This window comes from Ambystoma mexicanum, chromosome 8 (assembly GCF_040938575.1).
Source record: "Ambystoma mexicanum isolate Mex_15411 chromosome 8, UKY_AmexF1_1, whole genome shotgun sequence".
Lineage (NCBI taxonomy): Eukaryota > Metazoa > Chordata > Amphibia > Caudata > Ambystomatidae > Ambystoma > Ambystoma mexicanum.
The window spans coordinates 1196051593-1196077457 of record NC_090929.1 but is presented as its reverse complement, the minus strand read 5'-3'; the positions used below and the strand labels follow the sequence as shown (position 1 = coordinate 1196077457).

Sequence of the window (25865 nt, the reverse complement as noted above, 5' to 3'; positions counted from 1 at the left end):
TCTCTTGGCTTCATACAAGGTATATCTCAAAGTTCCCAATATTAGGGGGATAACTCCCTCCCCCTAACCTTTCTCAGGCTTTCTTGCAATTCAGTTCTTCCCAGGTTTCCTTGGCAGATCATGATGCCAGGGGAATGGCTTCCTTCCGCTGGTCTTTCTACTGCTTTCGCCAAATTCACAGTCATCTTGGTTCCCTAGTCCTTTGGGTACTGCGACTATGAACAAGGATGATGCTTGTTCCCTTGTGGTTGTGTGTCCTAGACTCGTATTGATGGACTTGGTTCAATAGCCTGTCAAGTCTTTCTCAAGACTCCCACAGTCACATTGTTTCCCCAGTCCGTCGGGTACTGCAACTATGAAGAGCAGTGAGGATGCTTGCGCCTTTATGGGTGCGAGTCCCAGACTTGCACCGCTAGATTTGGTTCACTACCATGCCAAGGATTTCCTGGATTTGCACTACAGAAATGTCTCTTGCCTTAATTCAGTGTCCCAGACCCAATACAAAGATTTCTCCACATAACTTCTTTAAATTGGCTCCACCACTCTCACACAGCGCATTCCCGTCGATCCGCGTACCTTATCTCATGGTTTGCGATGGTCTCAGGTCCCCCTGGACGCCTGCGGTCTGCCGTGAGGCTTCCCCTTCTCTCTGTGTCCTTCTCCGAACTGCGGCCACTCTGCACTATCAGTCTTCCTCTGGTCGGTTTGGCATCTTCTCATCGGTTCACCCGCACCCCTCTTTCCTGCCACTCTCTGGCCAGCCTCCCTTGGCCCGCCTCTTGCTCCCGCCTCTGAGGCTAAAAACCTTGAGATCATCTTTGACTCCTCTCTCTCCTGCTCTCCTCATATTTTTGATGTCTCTAAGAAGTTGAACTACCAACTGCAACTCCTCAGTGGTATTCTTCCTTTCCTCTCCTTCCCCCAGAAGCTCACTGTATCTAGAGCTCTGGTTCTCTCTAGGCTTGACTACTGTAACATCCTTCTTTTAAATCTTCCTGCCTCTACTCGCCGTCCTCTGCAAGCCATACGGAACAGAACTGTGAGACTTGTCCTTAGCCTCAAGCCCAGGGATCGTATCTCTCCAGCACTGAAATCTTTCCATTGGCTCCCAGTGGCTGCAAGGATCAAGTTCAAGACCCTTTGCATTGTCCACAAGGCCTTCTGGGGTCTGGGACCAAAATATCGCCAGCTTTCTCTTCTGAAGTAGCTTCCTACTCGAGCACTTCGCTCCTCCAACTCCTTGAAGAGCAGTTGCTTTTCCAAGCAACAAGTTGTCGGCTGGCACCTTCCTCTGGAACAGCCTCCATGCCTCTCTGAAACTTGAGCAGAACCATCTCAGGTTCCGGAAGCAGCTCAAGACTTTCCTCTTTGCTTCGGCCTTCTCTCTTCCGCTACCTTGTTGATCTCCTGTCCGATATTGCACTGGCTACCTGGCTACCCTCTGAACCAATGGGCCCAGGTTCCTGCCCTCCCAGTTGCACACCTGCACTGCCCCCTGGCAACCCTGCACTTTGGGCTGTATCTGCATACCTACAATCCCCCATACCTGCACTCATCTATCACCTGCTTTTTCTGCACTTAACACTTGCACTGCCACCTGCTGGCGGCACTTCTTGTTTTCAATGTTTATCCTATGTCTTGCATGTGCCCCTCCTCCCCTTCCCTGGCATTTCTCCACTTCCCTCTCCCCTGCACTTGCACAATCTCAATGTCACTGGGCCTAGTAAGATCGTTGCCTTGTTCCCTCTTGTTCCCCTCCCCTGCCTCGTCGTGCCTTGAAACACTTGTATATAGGTGCGATATAAATAAAATATCATATCCTATCATGCGTACCGACCTTCAGGGGGGCAAGGAGTTTCACCTTCTTTGATCATTGAGCGGTCCCTCCACTGGACCAGCTCCACAGCGGCTTTCACTCTTCTCGGCTTCCCGGTCTGACTTGCGGCGCCTCCAGGGCGGGCTTGAGCTCTAGTTCCTCCGGGGAGGGCTAGACTCATTGTCAAATCCTTCAGAGAGGGATTCTCCTGGGCTTCCCCCAGTCCTTAGCACTTCGCCGGCAAGCAAAGGTTACCCCTCTCTCTGGCAGGGCCTCTGGTTCAAAGCCCTTTCTCCTGCAGCATAACCTTCCTGCTCTTTGCTCCTCCGCGAGGGCTTGGCAACCCTGCCCGGTTTCCTTCCTCTATTTCTTGTATAGATGGACCAATCAGAAGCCAGTAACCACTAGACTGTTCCTTGTGGTTCTCAGAGGTGAGCCTCTTGCTCTCTTGCTTCCACACTTCTCCCTAGTCACAGTGGTTGTCAGCAGTATATCTTTGAACTCCTCCCTATTCTACCTCGTCTCAGTATTTCTACCCTAGGTTATGCTCTTCATAGTCCCAGTACTTTCCAGGGAAAAGGTAGGTTGACAACTCATGACCCTAATAGGGAAGAGGTTGTTGTTAAGGTTTTTGGAAGGGGGCCTAGAGTGAGAGGATTGGTGGGGGTTCCGTGTTCTCCTGATATGGTCATTACTGGTCCCACAGGGGGTTTCCCAACCCATGAGATCCACCCACTTAGTACCACCCCCAGGCCTCACCTCCCTGGCCTTATGGGAATGGGATCCCCCTATGGAAGCAGTGACAATACCCTGGGATTTGTCACACTAGTCAAAGATGCAAGGTACGGAGACCATGTACACCCTGTTTGTGATGACCAGCATTAAACTGCATGAGTTTGAAGTTGGTCTCTGCGGCCACAAATGGCTCGAAATAGGACCCAACAGCAAGTTGGTGGCCCACAGGTGGAAGCTAATCAGTGCAGAAAGCACAAACTGAAGCCTCACAGTGAAAATGCACTGCTTAGCAAGAATTATCAGATCTGGTTAAATGGATAGAAGGGACTGAGGAATTGAAGTCAGTTGTCAGTTTAGCTTTATTTCGGTCAACAGACCATAAAAATAGTAAAAAGATACAAGTCACAATCACAAACAATCAATTTCATAATACATTATCAAAACAATATACATTTAGCAAAATCTCAGTAAATACAAATGGCAGAGATTAGACACAATCATACAAATTCATATTGTTCATATAAAGTCAGTGAGTGTATAAGGGAAGGGAGAGCACAGTTTTTCTTCACATCTTAATATGCTTTGCAAGAAATGCTCTGTACGGTCTATACGAATAATCAAGTAGTCCAGAGGAAGGGGGACAGGGCATACAGTTAATATTGATTATTGTGATATGCTGAATAATATAGGTCATGGATTATGTTGGACGGTTTCGACTTCAAGCAGAGTGAAATTATAATTCCCTTTGATGAGATATTGTGTAAGAAATTGCTGTAAAGCAAGCTGATAAGGAACAAAAGATTGATAAAAAAAGATTGATAACAAAAGATCATTCTAGTTTATGATGGCCTTATTTGAATATTTGTATGTGTATATATTTGAATGCCCACCAGAAGTGTTCTGGTCAACATATTGTGAAACCTGTTTGTTTTGCCTAAATATCTACTCACCTTTTTTAAGTAAAAATTGTAACTACATTTGACTGACTGTGTATCAGTTCCAAAAGGTGTGCAGGGGACGAGAGTGTCTTTAGATTTAGACACTTTTTTCTGTTTCATGTTTGTCACAAGCCCCGTGTCAGGGCCTGTACTCCTCCCCAGCACCCATAATATTTAAGTTGTTAACTTACTAATTAGAAATTGATTCTTAAAATTGGAGTGCACCTATTGATCTCCCTATTTTCTGGCACCAATCTACTGCCAGTATGACCACAGAAAGCCTTGCGGAAACGTAAGCTGCAATCGCATAAGAAATTCTGTAGCGGGTTAGGCAGGAAGGGAGCGATATGGAATACGTCTTCGGACCATCCCATCGAAAGAACGTTACCAGGTAAGAGAGTAACTTGTTCTTCGAGGGGATTGGGTCCTCCGACGTATTCCATATCTATGACAGACTCCCAAAGCAGTACCAACGTAAGGAGGTGGGAAAAGAATTTAGAATATACAAATTTAGAATGTCCAATCAAATTGCAGAATAAAGGACCGCCTTGCCAAAGGCCAGATCCTGCCCATGGGAAGAATCTAGGGAGTAGTGACGTACAAAAGTATGAACCGAAGCCCAGTTGGCTGCTTCACAGATGTTACGAATAGGAACACCTCTCTGCAGAGTAGTAGAGGCAGCCATACCCCTAGCCGAATGGGCCGGTAAGCCTACCGGAGGGTCCTTACCCGCCAGGCGGTAACATTCAGAAATTGACAAGATAATCAATCTAGAAAAAGTCTGCTTAGTCACAGCTTGTCCCAAACGCCTTCCAGCGTAACCAATAAATATCTGATCGTCCACTCTGACCCGGGACATGCGTGAAATGTAGAAACTTAAAGCTCTCCTAGGATCCAGCCTATGGAGCCTCTCCTCTTCCTTACCAGGATGTGGAGGAGAAGAAAATGCCGGAATAACAACCTTCTGGCTTAAATGAAATTCCGACACCACCTTCGGAAGAAAGGAAGGACGAACTCGAAAGACAACCATGTCCTTATGAAACACAGTGAAGGGTGGCTTAACTGGAAGTACCTGTCACTCACTCACTCTGCGAGCGGAAGTGACCGCAACTAAAAATAGTGTTTTAAGGTTTAACAGTCTCAAAGGACAAGAATGTAAAGGCTCAAATGGAACACCCATTAGAAACTGGAGAACAAGGTTCAAATCCCAAACGGGCACCTGGAAAGGTGACGGACGGAACACATTAGTGAGCCCTTTCAGAAACTGAGAAATTAAAGGAATTTTAAATTAAGAACACTCCTCAGACGAGCGCTTAAATATGGACAGCGCCGCCAGGTAACCTTTAACGGTACCCGCTTGCAAGCCCCTGTGGGCTAAAGAAAGCAAAAAAGACAGAACCACAGGAAAGTCACATGAAAAATGATCCACATTCTTAACCCTGCACCAGTCGCAGAACTTTCTCCAACGGCAACGGTACAGGGACTTTGTTGCCGGCCGTCTGGCCGAAAGCAACACCTCCACCACGTCTTCAGGGAGGTCCCAATCCTTATACCTCAACCTTTCAGAAGCCAAGCGTGAAGGTTGAGGGATCTGACCTCTGGATGGAGAACCTGACCTCCCTCCCGTGAGAGCAGATCATCTCAGCAGGGAAGACGACGTGGAGGGCAGATGGACAAGTCGAGAAGGTGCGGGTACCACGTCCTCCGGGCCCATGCTGGAGCAATGAGGATCATCAGGGACCCAAACCTCCGTAACCTCTGCAACACTTGTGGGATGACAGTGACTGGAGGAAACGCATACAGCAGTGGGAAGGACCAATCCACTACGAACGCGTATCCTAAGGCTCCTCTTGGAGAAAATTCCGGCGAGCAGAACCTTTCGCACTTCCGGTTGACACTGGAGGTGAAGAGATCCACTTGAGGGGTCCCCCAAAGGGCAAAGATCTCCAGGAGAATCTCCTGAGCCAACTCCCACTCATGAGAGATCGCGCTCTGCCTGCTCAGAGCATCCACCGTCTCGTTTTCATCTCCGGCCAGATGAACTGCCGAGATCAAAATATCCTGCTGGATGGCCCAGAACCATAGCTGCATCGCCTCCCTGCACAGAGGAAGTGACACTGCCGCCCCACCCCCCTTTTTGTTGAGGTAGTGCATGGCCACTGTGTTGTCCGTCAGAATCAGGACTTTCTTTCCTCGCAGAGTCGGCAGAAAAGCCTTCAGGGTAAGCCTGACGGCCCTCAGCTCCAACAGATTGATATGGAGTCTGGACTCCGACGGAGACCAACGACCGCTGACTGACCGCTCATTGGCATGAGCTCCCCATCCTGTGAGGGACGCGTCCGTCATGATCGTCACCTCCGGCCAGGGTAGCCAAAACAGAGCCCCCATCAGATTGCCTTCGACGGCCCACCACAGAAGGTCCTGGCCGACCGAGGGCGGCACCTGAACGGGGTCCGACATCCTGCTGGAGGACTGTGACCACTGGAGCTTGAGAGCCCATTGCAAAGATCTCATCCGCAACCTGGCCTCTGGCACCAGAAGAATGCAGGATGCCATGAGGCCGAGCAACCTCAAGAACTTGAACGCTGGGAGACTCTGGGCATGTTGAAACTTGTGTATCATCTGCTGAATGTGGTGAGCCCTCACCTGGGGAGGAAAACACTGCCCCAGGGATGTGTCGAGCACTGCTCCGATGTACTGGAGCCGCTGAGTTGGCGTCAAGTTGGACTTCTTTAAGTTGAGGGAGAAGCCCAGCTTGTGAAGGGAGTGGCATGTGACGGACAGATGATCCAGGACTTGCTCGGGAGAGCGCGCCCTGATCAACCAATCGTCCAGGTAGCGGTAGACCTGAATCCCCCCTTTCCTGAGATACGCTGCCACCACCACCATGAGCTTGGTGAAAACCCTCTGGGCGGAGGTCAATCCGAACAGCAGGACCCGAAACTGAAAGTGCGAGTTGCCAACCGCGAACCTCAGGCACTTCTTGTGCTTGGGATGCATCGGCACATGAAAATAAGCGTCCTTGAGGTCGAGTGACACCAACCGGTCCTGAAGTTGAAGGGCCTGGAGGACTTGAGAAAGAGTAACCATCTTGAACTTGTCCTTCCTGAGGAGCTTGTTCAAACCGAGCAAGTCCATGATGGGTCTCAATCCCCCGTCTTTCTTTGAAATCAAAAAATAAGGGGAATACCATCTCTTGTTCCTCTCCGCTACAGGCACCAGTTCTATGGTTCCTTTCTCTAGCAGGGATTGAATTTCCTGCGCAAGGAGCGGATCCGGACTCTTCAAAGAGAGATTCCCTGGTGGATTGTCGTGAGGCATCTGCCGGAAAGGAAGACAGTAGCCATGGGCTATGATCTCCAGAACCCACATATCTGAAATAGTGGCACGCCATTCTACAAGATGCTGTGCCAGTCTTCCCCCAACCGGAGAAGCATGGGCCTCATGACTGAGCTGAAGCGGCTACAGCAGTGCCGGAGGGCAAAGAGGCAACTGCTTGTACTGTCTTGGCACCTTGAGTACCTTGTTTTCCACTGCTGGCACTCCTACGGTTTCCCCTTTGACTTGCCACTCCTCTCGATTTACTAAAGGACAAGTAATATCGAAAGGAACCTCCCCTCCATTGCTGTCCCGTAGGACGAAAAGGCAGAGGTGGGGGAACTGCAGCACCCAACGACTTAGCTGCAGCTTTGGAGGTCTGCAACCTCTCAAGACTCTCGTCAGCCTTGCTGCCAAAAAGATGTTCACCATCAAAGGACATGTTGAGGAGCCGGGCTTGCACATCAGGAGCAAAACCAGACTTCTGCAACCACGCAAACCTGCGTATTACGGTGCTCGCCGCCATGGACCTGCTGACGCAATCAACCATGTCCAGACCCGACTGAACAGATTCACACATGGCATCCCTGCCATCCTGCACAATAGCAAGGAAACCATCCCGTTCCTCCCCTTTGGGAATATGATCAGCTGCTAAGGAAATACAGTTCCACAGAGAGTGCGTGAAACGAGACAAGGCACAAACGGAGTTGGCAGCCTGAAGGGCCAAACCCCCAGAAGAAAATATCTTCTTCGCCCAGCCGTCAAAAAGTTTGTCGTCCCTATCAGGAGGGATGGTAGGCTACGACGCCTGCTTTGCTGGGGCCGTAGCCGCCTGCACCACCAAACTCTCCAAAGTAGGCTGCGTGGTCAAGTAGCAGGGGTCACCACTGGCTGGGCGATATTTCTTCAGCAAGGACTTGCTCACTGCCGGGAGACTCTCCAGAGAAGTCCAAGCTGCAGCCACCCTTCTCTGCAAGGCCATATGGAATGGCAGCACCGGGTCAGTTGGAGGACCTTGGTCCACGATATCAGTCAGGTCATCCAGCTGAAAATCCCCAAGGGGGGCACCCACCCCAGGTAATCCGTGACCCTTGACATGAGGCACCGGTATGAGGATTTGGCATGCGTGCCAGGCTCCGGCCTACCAAACTCCACCTCCAGAGAGGTCTCTAGACCAATGGTGTCATGCAGTGACTGACGCAGGTCCTCAAGTTGACTATGACCAGAAACAATGTCATCAGGAACCCCTGCAGGAACCTCACCTTCCTCAGAACCCTCATCCACCTCAGAAATATAATCTATAGGCTGGAAGGATGGTACAGAAAAAGGCACAAAGACATGTTTAGCCTTGGCCAGCGCCTTCCTGGGGGTGCCACGGGGCACCTCCGACAAAGCCACCTCGAAAGGCGTTGATGGAATCGGCGCTGACGTCGAGCACGGTGCCGACAGCTTCGACGGCGTCGACACAAGCTTCGAGGGCGGAGCTTGTGTCGACGACTTCCTCGGAGACGGGGCCTCGAGAGAGTCCGTCAACGACTTCGGCATCGCCGGCGTCGATGTCTTCCTCGAAGACTTCACAGGTTCTCGTGGTCTCGAGGGCGTCGAGGACCGGGACCTAGACGGGCATGTCTAGAGTGACCATCCTTGTCCGACCGGGACCTCGAAGGCGCCCGGTGGTCGCGACGACTGCTCGAGCCCGAAGGCGGATGAGCGGTGTCTCTAGCACGGCCACGACCGGCGTCCTCAGACGGCACGGACGGACCGGAGCGCTGCGATTGAAAAATCGCCAACATCTCCTTTCGGAAGGAATCCCATTCCTCAGGAGTGGAATACTTGTTGGGACAAGCAACCCGCCGACGGGCGGAATCCTCAGAAGAGGACGGGGAAGGCGACCTGTGACAGCGTTTCCTGGAGTGCCTCAAAGAGGCAGAGGAATGGCGGGACCGACTCCCAGACCGAAACCCCCCTACCCCCCGACGACGACGATGCGGAGAGTCGCCCCTCGAATCGTCCGTCGAAAGACCAGCGGAGCGCGACTTCTGGGGCTTGGCCACCTTACCGACCGACAGCTTCTTCTTACGCTCCCGCAATGCCTTCGATGTGAGCGATTGGCAGTCAACACAGTTGTCCGTATCATGGTCCTCTCCGAGGCACCAGAGGCAAGCATTGTGCGTATCCGTCAGCGACATCTTGGACCCGAACACCCGACACTTCTTAAACCCAGACCGCGGGATGGAAGAAGCTGAAGACATCATTCAATAGCAATGAAGAAACAGGTTTCAAGAACCGAAAGAACAGGATTCAGTAGAATCGAGGCGCGCCGAGATCTCCGAAGCGAACATGTTCGTGGAAAAAACAGAACTGAGGCTACGGGCGTTGTGTGTCCTACTTATAACATCCGGTGATGTCGGCTCGATGGAGGCCCTCGAGGACAGAGTATCGACGTCCTCGACGCAGGACGCCGAAAGATTTTCCGAAGCAGCACAGCTGTGGTGATTACTGTCAGATATGGAGTACGTCAGAGGACCCAACCCCTCGAAATCAACATAATACACAGGTTAGAGGCACAGGTCTTACTTTTTTTTTTAAAGGGAAAATCATTACTGCAACAGCTTTGAATTTAAAACCTACTCACCAAACAAAACAAGCTCAGTCCAGCTATCTGTGCTTTGGTGAACTTCGAGCTGCCCCCTTTGCGTCTGCTATACCTCGGGGCTTGGTTATACTCATGACTGCAGCTGAGTGAGAAGGAGGACATTTTAGACAGATACCAAATAATGGAATAGTGGCATCCAAACACAACTATAATAGCTTTTTTTAAACATTCAACAAATGGAAGTTTCAATTGGATCAGTGGTCAAGCCTCTGACATCACTACAATAGACTTTAGCTGTATGCATGTGTAAATGGCAGACACACCATGTTTCACCCCACGATACTCTACCATTACAATACATAGGGCTTCATCATGAGATCGGCTGTGTGGGCAAAAATGGTGGTAACAGAGTTACTGCACCGCCAAACTATGGGGTTGGAAGAAGGTGGAGGAAAAACTTCCAGCAAAATGCGGGTGGTAATTCTGCCACTTTACTGCCAAAAACCGACAATTTAATTGGAATTACCGCCAGTGGTAATTCCACCAAAATCCCCATGGAGTCCTATGGACCTGGGACTAACACCGCCATACTGCCACTTGTAATCCAGTGGTAATTCCGCCAGAACAAGTGGTGGTAACAGTAAATCTGTTTGGTGGTATCGTGAGGATTTACTGCTGAGATACCACCCAACTTGAAATGAAGCCACAGTTAACATTTTGACATCCCTTCACTTCATTGATGTGCTATAGTACCTTTGAAACCACATCCAGGACTGACTCTGATGCTTAATAATCCACAGAAACGTATAAAGTGCAACTGGTCAGTGAGCAGGTACTATGATCAGAGATTAATTCCAATGCCTCCCATGCATGGTCTAATCGCATGCCTGGGCCAGACCAAAGCTTATTTATACCCACTTACAGGGGAAAACAAACAAGCATTAGCAAAGCCAACTATTTTGGCTTTTGCAGTTATGGGATCCAAATTTATCAGGCACTGTCATAATGGTACTACTGGAACATAAGATACAACTGATGGAAAATGGTGATGGTTCAGGGGCATACTAGGTCGTTGCAAAGGCCTACCTAATGCCTATACAAGAGCCAAAATGGCTGGTTTACCAATGCTTATTTTTAACAGTAATTCAGTGCAACAAACCGATGCAAGGACACACATACTGCTTATAAATCAAGTGGCTGAAGGTACACTTGGTTAAGACAGTTTTGTGACATCAGGAGCTGTTTAGCAGGTTTAAAGCTGCAACTAAACTATTACCTTTCAGAAGGCTGATCAAAAGGCACAAAGCTGGACTGAAAAAGAAGTTAGGAGGATGTGTTTTGTGTGGTGTGGAAAGGTAGTTGCTGGGCGTGGGCACAGGATCCAACACGGTCAGGGGCAGTCAATTGGTGGGTAACTAACCAAACACCTACAGTGTGCTCCTCCTTGCTTCTCATGTCTCTCCAATCTTCACTTTCCACGACAATTGATTGAGTTTATAGGCAGTGCTCTTTCAACGCCACCTAATTGTCAAAACTCAAAAGGTTGATGGAACACTTGCCTAATATCTAAAAACAGCATGGCAGGTTTAAGCAACACACTGGAGTCAGGCCTAGAACATTATCCCAAAGTAAGCAGAACAAGCATTTCCCAATAGCAGATGTGTAGAATTAAACCATGCATGGCTCCTGCCAATCACTATGGTGTTTGCAAAAGAACACCTAGCAATAGCCTCGGTGTCACCTCGCCAGCCACTCAGAGGATGGCTTGGCAGTCTTGTGCACTGGAATTCAGCAGATGGTGAAGTGCAGACATCTCCTTCATGACATGATGCCGTAAACGTAGGAGATGACATCCATATCATTCTTCAAGAGAAGGCTGATGACATTGCCATGAATGAAAGACAGGCAGGGTATGCCTTTGCACGGGAAAGCGTCTGGCTCTTTCCAAGAGATTGCCATGGCTGTACTATTTCAAAGGTTTAATATGAAAGCAAGTTAAACTGTGTACACATGCTTAGTATCGGTCTATGCTATTACACTGCAAAACACACTGCTCATTAGAAGGTTGGACAGTCATCAGACAATCAGGCAGATAATCAACAGAACAGAAAACTTGACCGACAATTTTCTAAAGTGGATTCAATGGCAAAATGTAGCATTAAACAAAACAGACATTAAACACCTCTTCTTGTACCCCCCTTGCCCCAACACCTGGCAGTTGTACAAGGGGGAACCTTTTTTATTATAATTGATGGGCGCTTTGAAACAAAATCTACTTTATGTATAAGCGCCTTACAAATGTACAATAAATAAATAATTATTATTATTAAGTGATAGAAGTGTATCGAAAAAAGTAGTGGAACTGTGGCCTCGGCAGGAGAGAGGGTCGGTGGAACCATAGTGCAACATCTAACATGGTGTTGTGGCTGGGGCATTGCAATAGTCTAAGTGACTAGTAACTAAGGCTCCTAGTACAACTTTACACTTGCACAGGGACAAGAATGGACAAATCCTCTATATAGAATGGTGAATATGGTCGTAACAAGTAGAGGAATGGTAAACAGAAAAAAATGAAAGTAGTGGAACACCGCTCCCGACCGTTCCCGCACACTTCGATCACTATTTATTGAGCGCAGACCTAGCTTCAAGAAGCAACTGAGCGCTTTAAAGAGGTATACTCCAATACAGATACATAACAGAGAGCTTACAAAGGTGTACAACATTACAGATGCATAACGGAGCGCTTTTCAGTATTAATAACAGAACAGATATACAGCGGGGGTAGGATACATAAGGGGACAGAGGAGGGGTACAGCTGAACCGGGTGGCAGGGAGGAGAGGGGCGGACAGCGTCTAGCGAGTCAGGTGGCAACGTGATGGCCTAGTTGTTGAGGAGAGACTTCTTCAAGAGGAGGGTCTTGAGTTCTTTTCTGAATTGTATGAGCGTTGGGCTGAATCTGATGCAGATGGGGAGGAGGCTGTATGGTCTTGGGACGTAGGCAGGAGGAGGATTCTTTTTTGGTCCTTTCCTTGTTGCAGCAGCAGATTTCAAGTCTCCTGGCTTCTGGTGGTGCGCTGTCCGCCGGAGATGCTGTGTTTTTCTGTGATGTAGCGGGGTGACTTTGGGGCGACTGCCTTAAAGATGATGCAGCAAGACTTGAAGGTGATTCGTGTGTGCAGTGGGAGCCAGTGAAGGTCGATGAGGACCGGGGTGATGTGGTCGTATCTGCGTAGAACCTTGATGAGCCGTGCAGCCGAAAGTAGGGCACTTTTCACGGGCAGAAGGGAGGATGGTGGGAGGCCTTTGAGGAGTGCATTGCCTCCATCCAGGTGGGATATGATCAGTTCTTGAACGGTGGGTCTAAAGCTATCCGGAGGGAGGAAGAGCTCGACAGTTTGCCGGAGGGATAGCTGATATCAAGCTGTCTTTTTCTTAGCTATGTGTGCCTTGAAGGAGAGGTGTTTGTCGATGTGGAACCCGAGGGACTTGGCACAGGAGGTGAGCTCGGGTGTGAAGCCCTCACAGTTCATGGTTGATAGCCAGATCTGTATGTCTGTGTGTTCGGTGTTGGCGAGGAGCAGGAATTCGGTCTTGAAGGGGTTGAGCTTCAAGTATTGACTGGACATCCAAAACCGGATCAGCAAAAGGCAGGTTTTGAGACTATGGATGTCCTTGATGGAGTCGATCTTGAGCTCTAGCTGTGCGGGTATTAAGTGAAAATGTCTTTCTATTCATCAAATAGAAAAAAGACTGATTTAGAAAGACTACTCTGTGACCGCACAGAGCGGTCTCCCTAAATCAGACTGTCAGGCACTTTAGGCCCAGGAAGAGCCGTGACTGGATTACAGGTTTGTGTTTGTTAGTATGAGTGTGAGTGTGTTGCGTGTGTGTGTGTGTTTATGGAGTACGGGTATGGGTACACTTGAGGGGGAGGAACTTGTCAGCGGCTGAGAAAGGGGGGTTCATGGGGTGAAACCCCCCAACTTCAAAGACATCCCGCCAGCAAGGGTGGTGGACAAAGGAACATGCTATTTTCGCTTTCTGCAGGCCCTCGAAAATCAGCAGAATAAAATCATTCTTTTTGTTAGGGGGCCTGCAAAAAGCAGAAATATCACATAGATCACATAGATCCTCTGTCAGTCATCAGCATATGGATAGATGTTGTGTGTGGCTAGAAGGGCTCCAAGCAGCCTATGTATAGACTGAAGATCACTTGGGAGTGGATGAAACCCTGCGGGACTCCAAAGATGACGGGTAGCATTGGCGATCTAGAGGAGTCCATCTGAACAAATTGCTTGCGGCTGGGAAGGTGGAACGTGAACAACTTATACAGGGAGGAAGCCCGGTATACAATTGACTAAGAAAGGTTAGCAATGTATATTTTGTCTATGTCCGGGAGGACAAAATTCCATATATATATATATAAAGGGAGACAAAGCTATAGTGTAGATGCCAGAAATACAGAACAACAAAGCTAAAGTCCTTCGAAAAGGGGACCAGTCACAGTTAAAAGATAAGTATCAGGTTTTAATAGTAAATCATAGAGGTTAAAACAGCCACTTAAATGAAGTGGTCCACAGTACAAAACTTAAGATATCCAATGAAAGATAAACAAGAACAGGAGTTACGTGACAAGCTTGGATAGCTAGTTAAAAACAATGTATCAAAAGAACACAACTGGGTACATATAAAATATATAATGTAGTATCCTACTTCAGTTAGGATCAATGTGTCATAAATTTAAATCTCTGGTTACAATACAGAGAGATCTCGACATGTTTCTGTTCCTCAAGGCAAGTATGGAACATTCATCAGGAGGGGAAAAAAAAAAAATTTGACAACGTAATCAAGTTACAATTGGATTGATACTACTAACAGTGAACATTTCATAGCATCTGTGAAATAAAAACAAAAAGACAAATAGTCAGCTCATGAGTAGCCAAATGCATTGATGAGTTCAAAATCCATGAACAGAGGCATACAGAATGAGGGGACAAGTACCTCAAATGATGCCAGTGGGTGCTCTCTACTAAGAGTAGTAGGAGGTAGAAGACCACTAGGTCAATCCTACAAAAGATAAAAATACCTATTAAGCGCCATTAGTAGCTTAAAAAGAAGCAGAGTTTGTGCTTACAACACAGCAGGCGGAAAGACCAAAGTGCAAACATAATGCTCTGCGCAGCAGAAGTCAAAAGGATTCTCCAGAAATTCGAAAACACTGGGAGGCATGTGTCAAAGAGACAGCAGACATGCTAGTCAACCCAGAACATAACCGGGGGTGTAGTGTGGTAAAGTCAAGATCAGGGAATAACTACGCCCAAAGTGAAGGTGCAAGGGAATGCTAGGGATTACTGTGAGGAAAAAGCACTGCATCGAACAGAAGGGGGAGAGTGTAACGGTTACTTAATATCCCCAAACAGATACTCACACCCACGGATGTGTCGCCGTGGAGACCGCTGTACACAGGCATACCTTGGAAATGCCAGGCCTGGAAAGGTCCGTAGATCGAAGAGGCAAAAATCGAAGGAAATTCTTCGTTCGGCACTAAATGAAAAAAATGTACAGATCTATCATAATAGGTAGCTCCTAACCCAGCGGGCTGGACCGCGATCGCAAGCACTTAAAAATGCGGCTTACCCAGTGCTGAACGTCCGTCCGCAGGAGGAAAAGTGCTCAGTGCTTTTCGGGAACGGCTCCGCAAGTGAATCTGCAAGCTCGCCAACGCTGATGCTCGCAGGTGGTCATAGTTACCCGGCAGTCCTACTAATATGTTTAGTGGAGATACGGCGAGTGCATGGCAAAACAAGGCGGCAATCTTAGAATGTAGAGTCAGTGCCTGGAGAACAGTGGCCCAAGGGTGAACTGTGACAGGGGGGAGGAAGGGAGAATAATAATAAGGGCCAACCGGTCCACAACTAAACACATGGGTCCAGAGTAGTTCAGAGAGAGGCCAGAGATCTAAAAAAAGATCTAAAAAAAGTGTGTTTAGAGAGAGGTTCTCGACACACCTAAAACTAAGTGGAGGGAGGCACCGGTAGAAAGCATGGAAATGGTTTCTAGGGCAGAATAGAACAGAAGCATGTGGGTGATTAGATATTATGCCACTCAATAGATTCATTGAGACCAATCACATCACTGTGCAGAGTATAAATCATTTTTTGCTCCATCTTCAACAGTTTCTTTTTGCGTGCTGAATAGTTAGTTCCTTTAAGGGCTAATAGTACAGTCCATTTAAAATCCTCATGGTTGTGCTTTTGAAGTTTGAAATGTTTCACCATGGGAGCATTTTCAGTTCTATTCTTCAGGCAGCTCCGATGTTCCATGATTCGGGTTTTCACTTTGCGAGTGTTCTTGCCCACATAATGCAGTCCACATATACAAGTGATCAGATACACCACAAACTCAGTGTTACAATTTGTCAAATTCTGTTGGGTCCAGAGCTTTGAAAGGCCATCATCAATAACTTTCGTTTTAGAAGTCAATTTGTAGACACCACAAGAGCCACAGGGGTAATGCCCGGTGGCTTCAGGAAGGCCCAATAGTGTGGTTAATCTAGGCTCAGGGATATTGAAACATTTAAGTTTACTCTTGCTAACTCTGTTGCCTATAGTGGTGCTCCTTTTATACGCAACAATAGGCAATGGCATCGCTTGGGTTGTAGTTTTAAAGATTTTCCAATTTTTCTTGATGATGTTGGTAATTTCAAAACTCTGGTCAGTAAAGGTGTTAACACAGACAATACGATCATCTTTAGGTTTAACCGGTTTAGGTTCAAGTAATGCTTCACGATTGTTGTTAAAAGCCCTTTTTACAGATTCTTTCACCAGTTTTTTAGGGTAGCCTCTCTGTCTAAGTTTTTTACTGAGAGTAGTAGCCTCAGTCTCGTATGTTTCTTTATCCGAGCTATTCCTCTTGAGGGGTAAAAATTGGCCAAAAGGAAGGTTATCACGTAAATGTTTAATGTGGTGACTAGAGTAGTCCAAAAGGGAATTCTTGTCAGTCGGTTTGTGGTACGGTTTGAGTTTGAGGACCCCATTGACAGAAAAAATGGTGAGGTCTAGAAAATTAGTAGATACGTTACTAGAAGTCATGGTGAACTGAAGGTGTGGGTTAAGACTATTTAGCCATGTGAAGAAATTGTTGGCCTCATCTACAGTGCCTGTCCACAGTACCAAAATGTCGTCAATGTAGCGACTCCATTTAGCAATGTTGGTGCTGAAACGGTTAAGATTATTGTAAATCTGGGATTTCTCAAAAGTCTCAACATAAAGATTGGCTACACTCGGAGCCATGGTCTCCCCCATGGCTGTTCCCTCGATTTGCTGGTAGAATTTGCCGTTGAACTCGAAGTAGTTGCGTTTCAGTGCTATTTCTACACACCACAGAATGAACGAGGTGGGTACCGGATCGCTATCTTCGCGGGATAAAAGTATTTCTTCAATGGCGTCCAAAGAGGCTTGTTGAGGAATATTAGTGTAGAGTGAGACAATATCTAAGCCCAATAACAACTGTGCAGTGGGGTCAAAATCAAGGTTTTCATGGCTGTTGATGACATCTCTAGAATATTTCAAATAGGATTGCATAGCTTGAACATATCCTTTCAAATAATGGTCAGCGAAAGTAGAAAGAGGTTCAAGGACAGAGTTGATCCCTTCCACCATTGGCCGTCCCGGAGGGTTGATGAGGGTTTTGTGCACCTTGGGTAAGGTGTAGAACGTTGGGAAACTCGGTTTTTTGTTGATAAGGAAGTCTGCTTCCTGTTTCGAAATCCATTCACGATCCTTAGCCTTGGAGACTTTGTCAGAGACGAGTAGTTGTAATTCAGGAGTGGGATCCTGCGTGAGATGGCGATAATAGTGAGTGTTGCATAGTTGTCTTTCGCATTCTTTAATATAATCGCTGCGATTGAGAATCACCATATCTTAAGTTTTGTACTGTGGACCACTTCATTTAATTGGCTGTTTTAACCTCTATGATGTACTATTAAAACCTGATACTTATCTTTTAACTGTGACTGGTCCCCTTTTCGAAGCACTTTAGCTTTGTTGTTCTGTATTTCTGGCATCTAAACTATAGCTTTGTCTCCCTTTGTATATATGGAAGGTGGGACGTGAACCAGCATAGGACAAGGTTGCTAATCCCCACATGCCAATGTAGGGTGTTTGTAAACGCCTGATGGTCCACTGTGTCGAAAGCGACAGACAGGTCGAGTAGAACCAGGATGCAGGGGGTCAGTACTCACAAATGGAAGCAGTGGTAGGACGAACCCCTCTTCGCTGTGAAAAAAACAAGTCTATACAGATGAGGGAGACCTTATTCATGTAACAACCTCCTGCCTGTTTGAATGATACAGGCAGAGCTGTGGTTCATATGAAAGAGCAGAAATACCACCAGGTATGTGCCAGGCTGCAAAAAAAAGGATAGGTCTTTAGTACCATTAACCTAAGCAAAAGCATGAAATGCAGAAGTTGAGGACGACACTGACGTGGGAAAGACTGGACACTAAGTCATTCATCAAGAGGTCGTCTGGTGGCAAATAAAACTCTGTGTTCTCACCCTACTAGGGGAAGGAAACAAATAATATGTGGAACAGATACGCAATAGCTAGCCCAGACTCTAAAGGATGTGAAGGCTTACCTAGTACGGAGAGAGTGGAAATCCTGAGCAGAGTAGGAGACCAGGAAGGTAAGAATGAAGAACAAATCCCGAAGGGAAAACTAGATGCGGGAAGGAAGGGAAGTTACTAGGGTTAAGGGACCAGATCCTGCGCGGGACGAGGACGCACTAATGATAAAAAGTTCAGTTAATCAAGGCTGGATAGCGTCCAAAGTCTGATGCACAAAGCTAATCCCAAGGTAAGGCAATTTCCCACTTTCCCACTTCTCACAACATGAAGCACAGGAAACAAACAGCCATAGGAACACACAGAAGGATAATCCAGAAGCAACCCGTATAACATGAGCAAGTTCGTTACCATGAAGTTACAGGCAAAGGTATCCAAATACAATCCAATAGAAGGTCAGTAATGCAGAAGCAGGGTCACAGGAATCAAGCAAAAGACAGAAAGGACAGAAAGCCGGGGCACTTACTTCAATCAGAAGCACCAGCGTCCTGGAAAAGCTGTTCTTCATGGCATTATGGAAGCACAGCAACATACTGACGTCACGCTTCGCGTCAGATACCCATGGCGATACAAGGCGTTACCCGGAGTGAACACCCAATCGCTGGTGTACGTCATATTCGTTCTTGGTGTCGGTATAGTCGCCATGGCAACCGCGTTTTCCTTTCCTCACTCTTGACACAGCGGTGGCCCCTTCTTTCCATGTTACATTTTGACAGGAAGCCCGCCCCCATTTCTGGCCTCAACTCTGGCCTTTTTCCTTAGTCCGGTCCTTTGGATATCAATTTAATATAAAGTTGATATACATTTAATATAAATTTAATTAAACCCCACATTTTTTCAGATCAAATTGACCCCAACCATTTTTATACACATTTTATATAAAGTTGGTGTAAATTTAATGTTTGATATAAAATGGATAAGAAGCCAAAGAATGCTTAATATAAACTGATACAAACTGCTGAGAATCCCAAAAATATTTGATATCATTTGGATATAAATTTGATATAAATTGATGGAGCTATATATAGGTCTGGGGTGGTTCAAAGGCTATGACAATGCTGGCGTCAGGGCTTATAACGCAGCTATACAGCTTTCGTGTTAGGCATGGGAAACACAGGCTATCAGGCGTGGTATACAGCAAACAACGATTATGAACCGCTACAGTTACGACGAGGGGAAAACAACCCCGAAGGGATTCCGACAATGGTTATACCCCCTTGTTGTCTTATGGGGAATGATGGAGATGGAGGACCCTCAGGATTGGATGGCGGATCACGAGGCCGGATAGCTCTGAGAGAACATGGCTACACTCTGTCAACAGCGAGCCACTGCTCACTGTCACGGTTATGGGCCAGTCTGTGGCAATTTAATTTGAAACATTAAGCATCATGTGCCCATAACTGTTGCTAATCTGGAAAGGCGTACCTGGAGCGACAACAATGTAGTTCTGGAGCAGTCGCTGGTTGTGGTGCCTGGACGACCATCCGCGGGTGAAGTGAACTCTGAAGCCAATGACTATGAGTCTATGGTTTTGCAGGAGGGTGCGTCTATTACGATGGTGATTGACCCCACCCCACTGGGTCCTTGGGAAAACAGGGGCCCATCCTGCCCGGATATCGGACAGCCTGTTATCCGGTGGGTATATTTTAAAGCGAGCATTTGTATTTTGTAGGGCGCAAGAACTAGCCGTAGTAAAAACCATACGTCTGTTTTGTTTACAGCCTCTAAACCGATAAAGTAGATGGCAGTGAGGAGAGCCAAGCTGTAGCAGAGACTATCAATATTTATTGTGATTGCTGTTCAAACCAAATTGAAAACCCAGGGGAATGCTATAATAGCCTATGTAAGGCCCGTATTTTCGCTAATGGAGACCAATAGCGCTAAAGATGATACGGCTGCATCGGCTGTGACCTGGATTGATATCCTGGCTATTGACATTTAACATTAACATTGTGATGAATGAGATGTGATTCACCCAGTAAACCTGACCTAGAACTCCTCATGTGGCCAGGAAAAGGCAGACGCTTTATGATCCTGAGGATCACATGGGAGTGGAAACAGGTCAGGAGGAAAGGGATAATTTCCCCCAAGACCCCATTCTCCTAATAGCCTATTGTAAAATAGAAGCTGCTGATGAAACTAACATTTGTGCTATGGACTTCGAGTCCCAGAGTTCCCAGAGTACTGGGACGAAGAAGAGGGCGGCAGAGGCACAAGGTTGTGCAATGAAGCTCCTTAAGGGTAATGACCCACACCTGAGAGTGGCTTAGAGGCATAAAAGGCCCACAAGGTGCAAGCCATTAGACCACGCTGGAGGAAGGCAAGGCAGCCGTAACAGCAGCAGCAGGAGGGCAGTAGTAGTAGAAGTGTTTGGAGGTGTTTTGAAACCTCCAAGAAGCAGCAGAGGAAGAAAGTGTGGAAGAGCCAGGACACTGGGACCAGAGTGGCACGAAAAATTGATGCAGGTCCTAAGAGGGTCGTATGGGCTTGAGATTTCAGCAGCAGAGGTCGTGCAGCAGAAAGCGTGTCTTTGTGTAACTTTCCCCACTGTAAGACGCTCAGCGTAGGCAGGCGAGCACTAGAACATTGGGAAGCCATGAGGGATGTTGCAGAGTTCATGCAGCAGAAAGTGCACATAGCAGTAACCTCCCCACTGTGAAGCAGTCAGCAGTAGCAGGCAAGCACCGAATCACTGCGGAAGCCGCAAGGGCTTTGAGAACAGTCAGCACGGGATGCGGGAAGCCATGCAGGAGAGGTGGCCGGGCCGCGTAGGAGAAGTGAAACAGATGAGCTGGAAGCAGCAAGGCAAACGGACACGCACGCCACATCCCGTGAGTTCACTATTCTATTGTGACCCCGCAGTGCTTCGTGAATGCCCGTCGCTTGAATCCAGTTTTCCTTTTGGATACTGAACTGATATAAAACAGTTTGATGATTGTGAGGCATACCAAGCTTATGGAGTTTTGGCAGTCTCTTTATGCCAACTACATTGGTTTCTATCTGAAGGAAGTGACTGTTGCATAGTGGGTCATCCTAAAAGCCAACCACACAAAGGGGCAATATCTCCAAAAGTGAACTTGAACCATCAGTGTCAAAGCCAAAAGGGGCTCACATGCAGGCAACTGATAATCAGGGTTGCCTAGCCAAAGGGAATTATCTGAGCCTGAGTGTGTGTGTGAAGAGTCATTATCAGCATTTGGTTAATAATACAAAGGGGGAACAACAATGCCAGGAGGGCATCTGATACAAGAGGTTCAGGACAAAAGAAGCATTGCCTGTTTTGCATGGGGCAAAACCTTAGGTGTATCAAATAGCACCAGTGTGATTCTTGATCTCCTTGAAGACATCCTCAAATCTAAATGTGTGAAGCAGAAGACATTGTTAAACCATTTGAAGTTGACCATTACCACAGAAGTACTTGCAACAATCTTCCTGTTACCATGTATCCTGCTTACTCTATTCATGTATATATTCCTAACATTGCTGCCATGTAATCAGTAACTGTAAACTGACGTTCTGTAGTGCAATCCAAGTAATTTTAATCTACACTAACATTATTCATTGTAATATGTGTGGTGTACGTTGTAACTCTGTAACTAAGCCTAAAGCCTACTTGTACTGCTTGTGCCCAGTTACATTCGGGTTTGGTGTGCTATACAAATAAATAAATAAACAAACAAACAAACAAACAGGTAGTTTGGCCTGGCAAGGGAGTGAACAAAGTCATACAACTTTGTATCAATTGCTTCTGTTTGGGCAGGGGAGTATACCCAAACAGAGAGCTGCAGTAGTTGACCTTGGCTAGCAGGTGAGTATACCAGGCCGAACACATTTGAAACGATTGGTTCTGTTCTAGCAGGAACACCAGAGCAGAGTGATGTAGTAGCAGTAAGCCTGGTGTGAAAAACTAGAGGGTGTTTCACAGCCGCGAGGATCCTGTACTTAGGTGGCCAGTGAAAGGCCATTTCTTATGGATCCCGACCCTGGGGGTGGACAAGCGAGGGAGGATCACCTGGGTAGAATCCTCTGAGTGGGGCGGGGGGTGCACCTGATGGTGAGACATGATATCCCTTTTTCCTTAACCCATCTAACCCCTACCCCTGCTTATTTAATGGGAAAATACAACTCCCATAATTCCTCCCCACTTCACATTGACAACACTACTGAGCCGAAGAAGATGAGGAATGAGGACAGGAGGATTACCTTTACTGACTTGCAATGGCTCTGTCCCTCTAATAAGATTAGGCAGAGTCAGGCACATAATACGAATTACATACACCTGCCACTTGTTAACACTCGCTGTGAACATAAAAGGTGGCACGCACAGGCACATTCTGAGCGAGGCTGGATGAAAGGAGGAACAGATCTTTCAGGGCTGATGGAAACTGTAAGGAAGGCATGGCATCAACAGTAAGACAGTCACCAGTGACCACAGTTCAAGGGTGTTTATTGAACTTCAAATAGGATATGATAAATGCCCAACTAATCGTAAATTTACAGATGGGAGCAAGCTACGACCATCAAACAATAACATAGTCCTAGTAGTGTCTTGTCAAAATAAAAGGGTCTATACAAAAATAACCTAATGCCAATCCTTACCTCTAAATACTAAATAGTGTGGGGAATACTTAAATCTAAATAGTGTGGGGAATAATGTTTATGACAAAGAAAGAAGTGTTCAAAATAATATGTCAGATGTTCAGGCCGTTGGCCTCCCTTACCCACGTTTTCAGCACAGAACAAGGCGGTTCACTGGAGCGCAGCACAGTCTCTGGGATTCCTAGCACAAGGTTACAGTTCAGTCATCAGCATCATGGCCTTTGGAGCATAAGTCTCCTTGCTTCTGAAAGTCTCTTCACTGAAAAGGCGTGATGCAACCAAATAAACAAGTTCTTTTCCTCTCTAGTTTTTCACAAGTATTCACATCGGGGATTTCACTATTCACCCTGGATCCCCCTCAGATGGGCTCAGATCCTTTTAGCACAAAGTTCTGTACAGGCTTCCCTTTGCTGGGCTCAAGCCTCTCTTGTCAGCTTTCAATTTATCACACAATGTTCGCAGGTTATTCTTTTTCGGGTGACTCATGGTTCACCCCAGATTTCCCTCATCCGGGCTCAGATCTCTTCAACACAATTAGTCTCCATCAGCCGGGCTTGGACCATGTCAATTTCACATCAAGTATCGAAAACTTTCGAATTTGCAGTGTTTTATTTTTAAAAAACAATTTTTATTATTTTTAATAAACAACACTCCAAATATTACACACATTGAGGACAACTACATTTAAGCTTCACATCATTATATTATATGTAGATGTTTCGGTCCTCCTGCCCCACCCTTAACTCGAGCCCCTGCTTCCTTGTCACTGTCTTATTTATTTTCAGGCGTATCTAATTCAATTCTATCACCCATGTCATCTTCACTTTGGTTGGCCTGGGAGGGTCCCACCAACGAGGTCACCAGTTCTCTCCAAGCTATCAGGGGCCCAGCCTCTTCCTCCCCACCCCTGCTGATTGCTTCATACTAAGCTGCCGTTTCTGCATCTGCCCACTTCATGAGGTCCGCCCACCACATCTCAATTTTAGGTCGTTGGGCAGCCTTCCAGCACATTGCAATTCTCTGTTTGGCCAGGATGTAGGCCAGATCTTTCATCTTACTGATGTGCTTCAGGTTGCGTGGTCTAGTAAAACCTCCCAACATGCATGCCCAAGCCGACTCCACCTCCAGTGAGATCCCTTTTTCTGCTAGGCGTATCTTAAACTCTCTCCAAAATCTACCCACCTCCGGGCACGCCCAGAACATGTGCAACATCCCAGCTTCCACCTCCCCGCACCTTGGGCATTTCTGTACCACCGGGCCTCCGAAACTAGCAATTATTCTAGGGGTCATGTATGCTCTGTGAGTAACATATAATTGAATTTGCTGTAATCTCGCGTTTCGGAGCACCTCCTTATGATACCTTTGGGCTTTATCCCATTGTCCATCCAGCATGGGTTCTCCCACCTCCTCCTCCCAGTCTTGCCTCAGTTGGAGCAGCTCCTTACTCACCTTATTCCCCAGTAGCTCATATAGACAAGATATCTCGTGCCCACCCTCCGAAATATCATACATTGTCTCTATGGCCGCATCGGGTTGGTCCGCTAGCACTGCCTCGGGCCACCGCTCTCGCAGCCGTCTAATAATTCTGGTATAGGTAATATATTGGCCTTTATGTACCCCAGTGTCCTCCATTAGTCTCTGAAAGTCTAGTGCCTCCCCCTCCTGCCATATATCACCGAGGGTCACCAGGCCCATCAGTGAATGTGCACAGGGTTTAGCTTGACTCATTGCAGGACCACTTCGATTTTACAATTCACCTTCTTTTAACATTCGCACCCTTTCAGTTGGATACCTAACAGAGACTTTCGAATGAGCACCCACATGATGCAGGACTACTCTGTCTACGGTATTGTATCTTAGCTTCAAAGTTCATTCACTCATCCGCTGTTTTAATAATCTTCTTTATACAATGTTGCTGCTAGCAACCCTGGTTTCCACACAGCCCGGTCTGGTATCAGTCTCTCCACCTCACCGGCTGTGCTGACTTCAGTGGTTCTACTTGTTTGTAGGAGCCAAGGACAGTACCACAGTGGGAACCGCTTCCCTCGCCTAGCGATGCAGGAGAGCCCCGGGTATCTCCAGCACACAATGCAGGATTCTTCAGCTTTAATTCCAGGTCATACGTTTCCTATTCTCGAAGACTCATGAAAGATGCAGTCTTTTGGTGAAAAGGTCAAGGGCACTTCCCTCCTTTCTCGCAATCCTCTTCGGTCTTGTCATCTTCTGCCTTGTATTAAACTGCCATCTTGGAACTGCTGCTTCCTCGTGTGCTTTGACTCGCTCACAGTGTGCTTTCGTGCTCCACCTTTTATCCGTGTGGGGAAGGATGATGGAAATCAGGTGTGTGTAATGATCAGTAATTGACTGACTCTGCCTGACCATTGTATTGGGACATGTCAGGCATACAGCTTGGTTGTTAGTCTGTTTTTCGCTCACAGGGCGTTGTCCGTGGGAAAGTGTTTGTGTGTGAAAAAGGTGGGGTGGGGGAGTTCAATCCCTAAGTAGGATGGGGTAAAGTTGTTACAGGGAAGGGGATACCGCATCTCGCCAACCGGTGTCCCACTTCCACTCCCCGAAGACCCCTCATCCAAGTGATCCTCCCGCACAGGTCCACCCCCAGGAACTGGATCCAAAAGCGATGGCCGTGTTCTGGCCACCTGGATGACAGATCCCTAGGGACTAGTGGGTGAGACACTTTCAGGTTTCTCACAGAACCAGGCTATGGAAGTTGGAAGGCCAAGGGGCTAATCGGCTGCTGTGGAGAATAAGAGGGAGCAGGCGAGAATTCCATCCTTTCGTAAAGCCGTAAGCGTTCCACGACTGAAAACAAGTGAGCGGAGAAGAGAAACCTTCAAAGAGCTTACAGGGGGCCCGCTACACTCCTGGGTGAATGATGGAGTTGGTGAGGAGCAGAAGAGGTGTTATTAACAGCCCCCTTGACTACTACGGGAAAGGCATTGAAGACAGAAGCCTAATTAACAGAACCAGTGAGTTATCAAAGGCAAACAAAAGGCTGGTTTGTGATAAGAGCAAAAGAGGCATGTAACGAGTTGAAGGTTGCGAGTGTGCTGATAAAACGCGTAATGAAGAGAAGAATTATTGAATGCTGAGAAAAGTATTCAAAGTAAAGTAGTGGTCCTGCAAAGCAGAATCACACATTCAAAAGTCTCTGTAAAATGTTTTGAGTAATGGAAAGGGGGAAACGAAGGCAAGAAAGTAACCGCAATCCCAAACGAGAA

General features: G+C 47.1%; 1 protein-coding gene across 3 annotated transcripts in view; it reads right to left on the bottom strand.

The window, feature by feature from the left end:
- Positions 1 to 25865, bottom strand: part of SGMS1 (sphingomyelin synthase 1) — a 1534398-nt gene that overhangs the window by 909216 nt on the left and 599317 nt on the right. For 2 of the 3 annotated variants that reach the window (XM_069611296.1, XM_069611295.1), the window contains exon 3: positions 9443 to 9545. The exons of the other annotated variant lie outside the window; for it this stretch is intronic. The gene's annotated coding sequence lies outside the window, so the exon portion shown is untranslated. The remainder of the gene's footprint in view (positions 1 to 9442; positions 9546 to 25865) is intronic. 3 annotated transcript variants of the gene reach the window in all.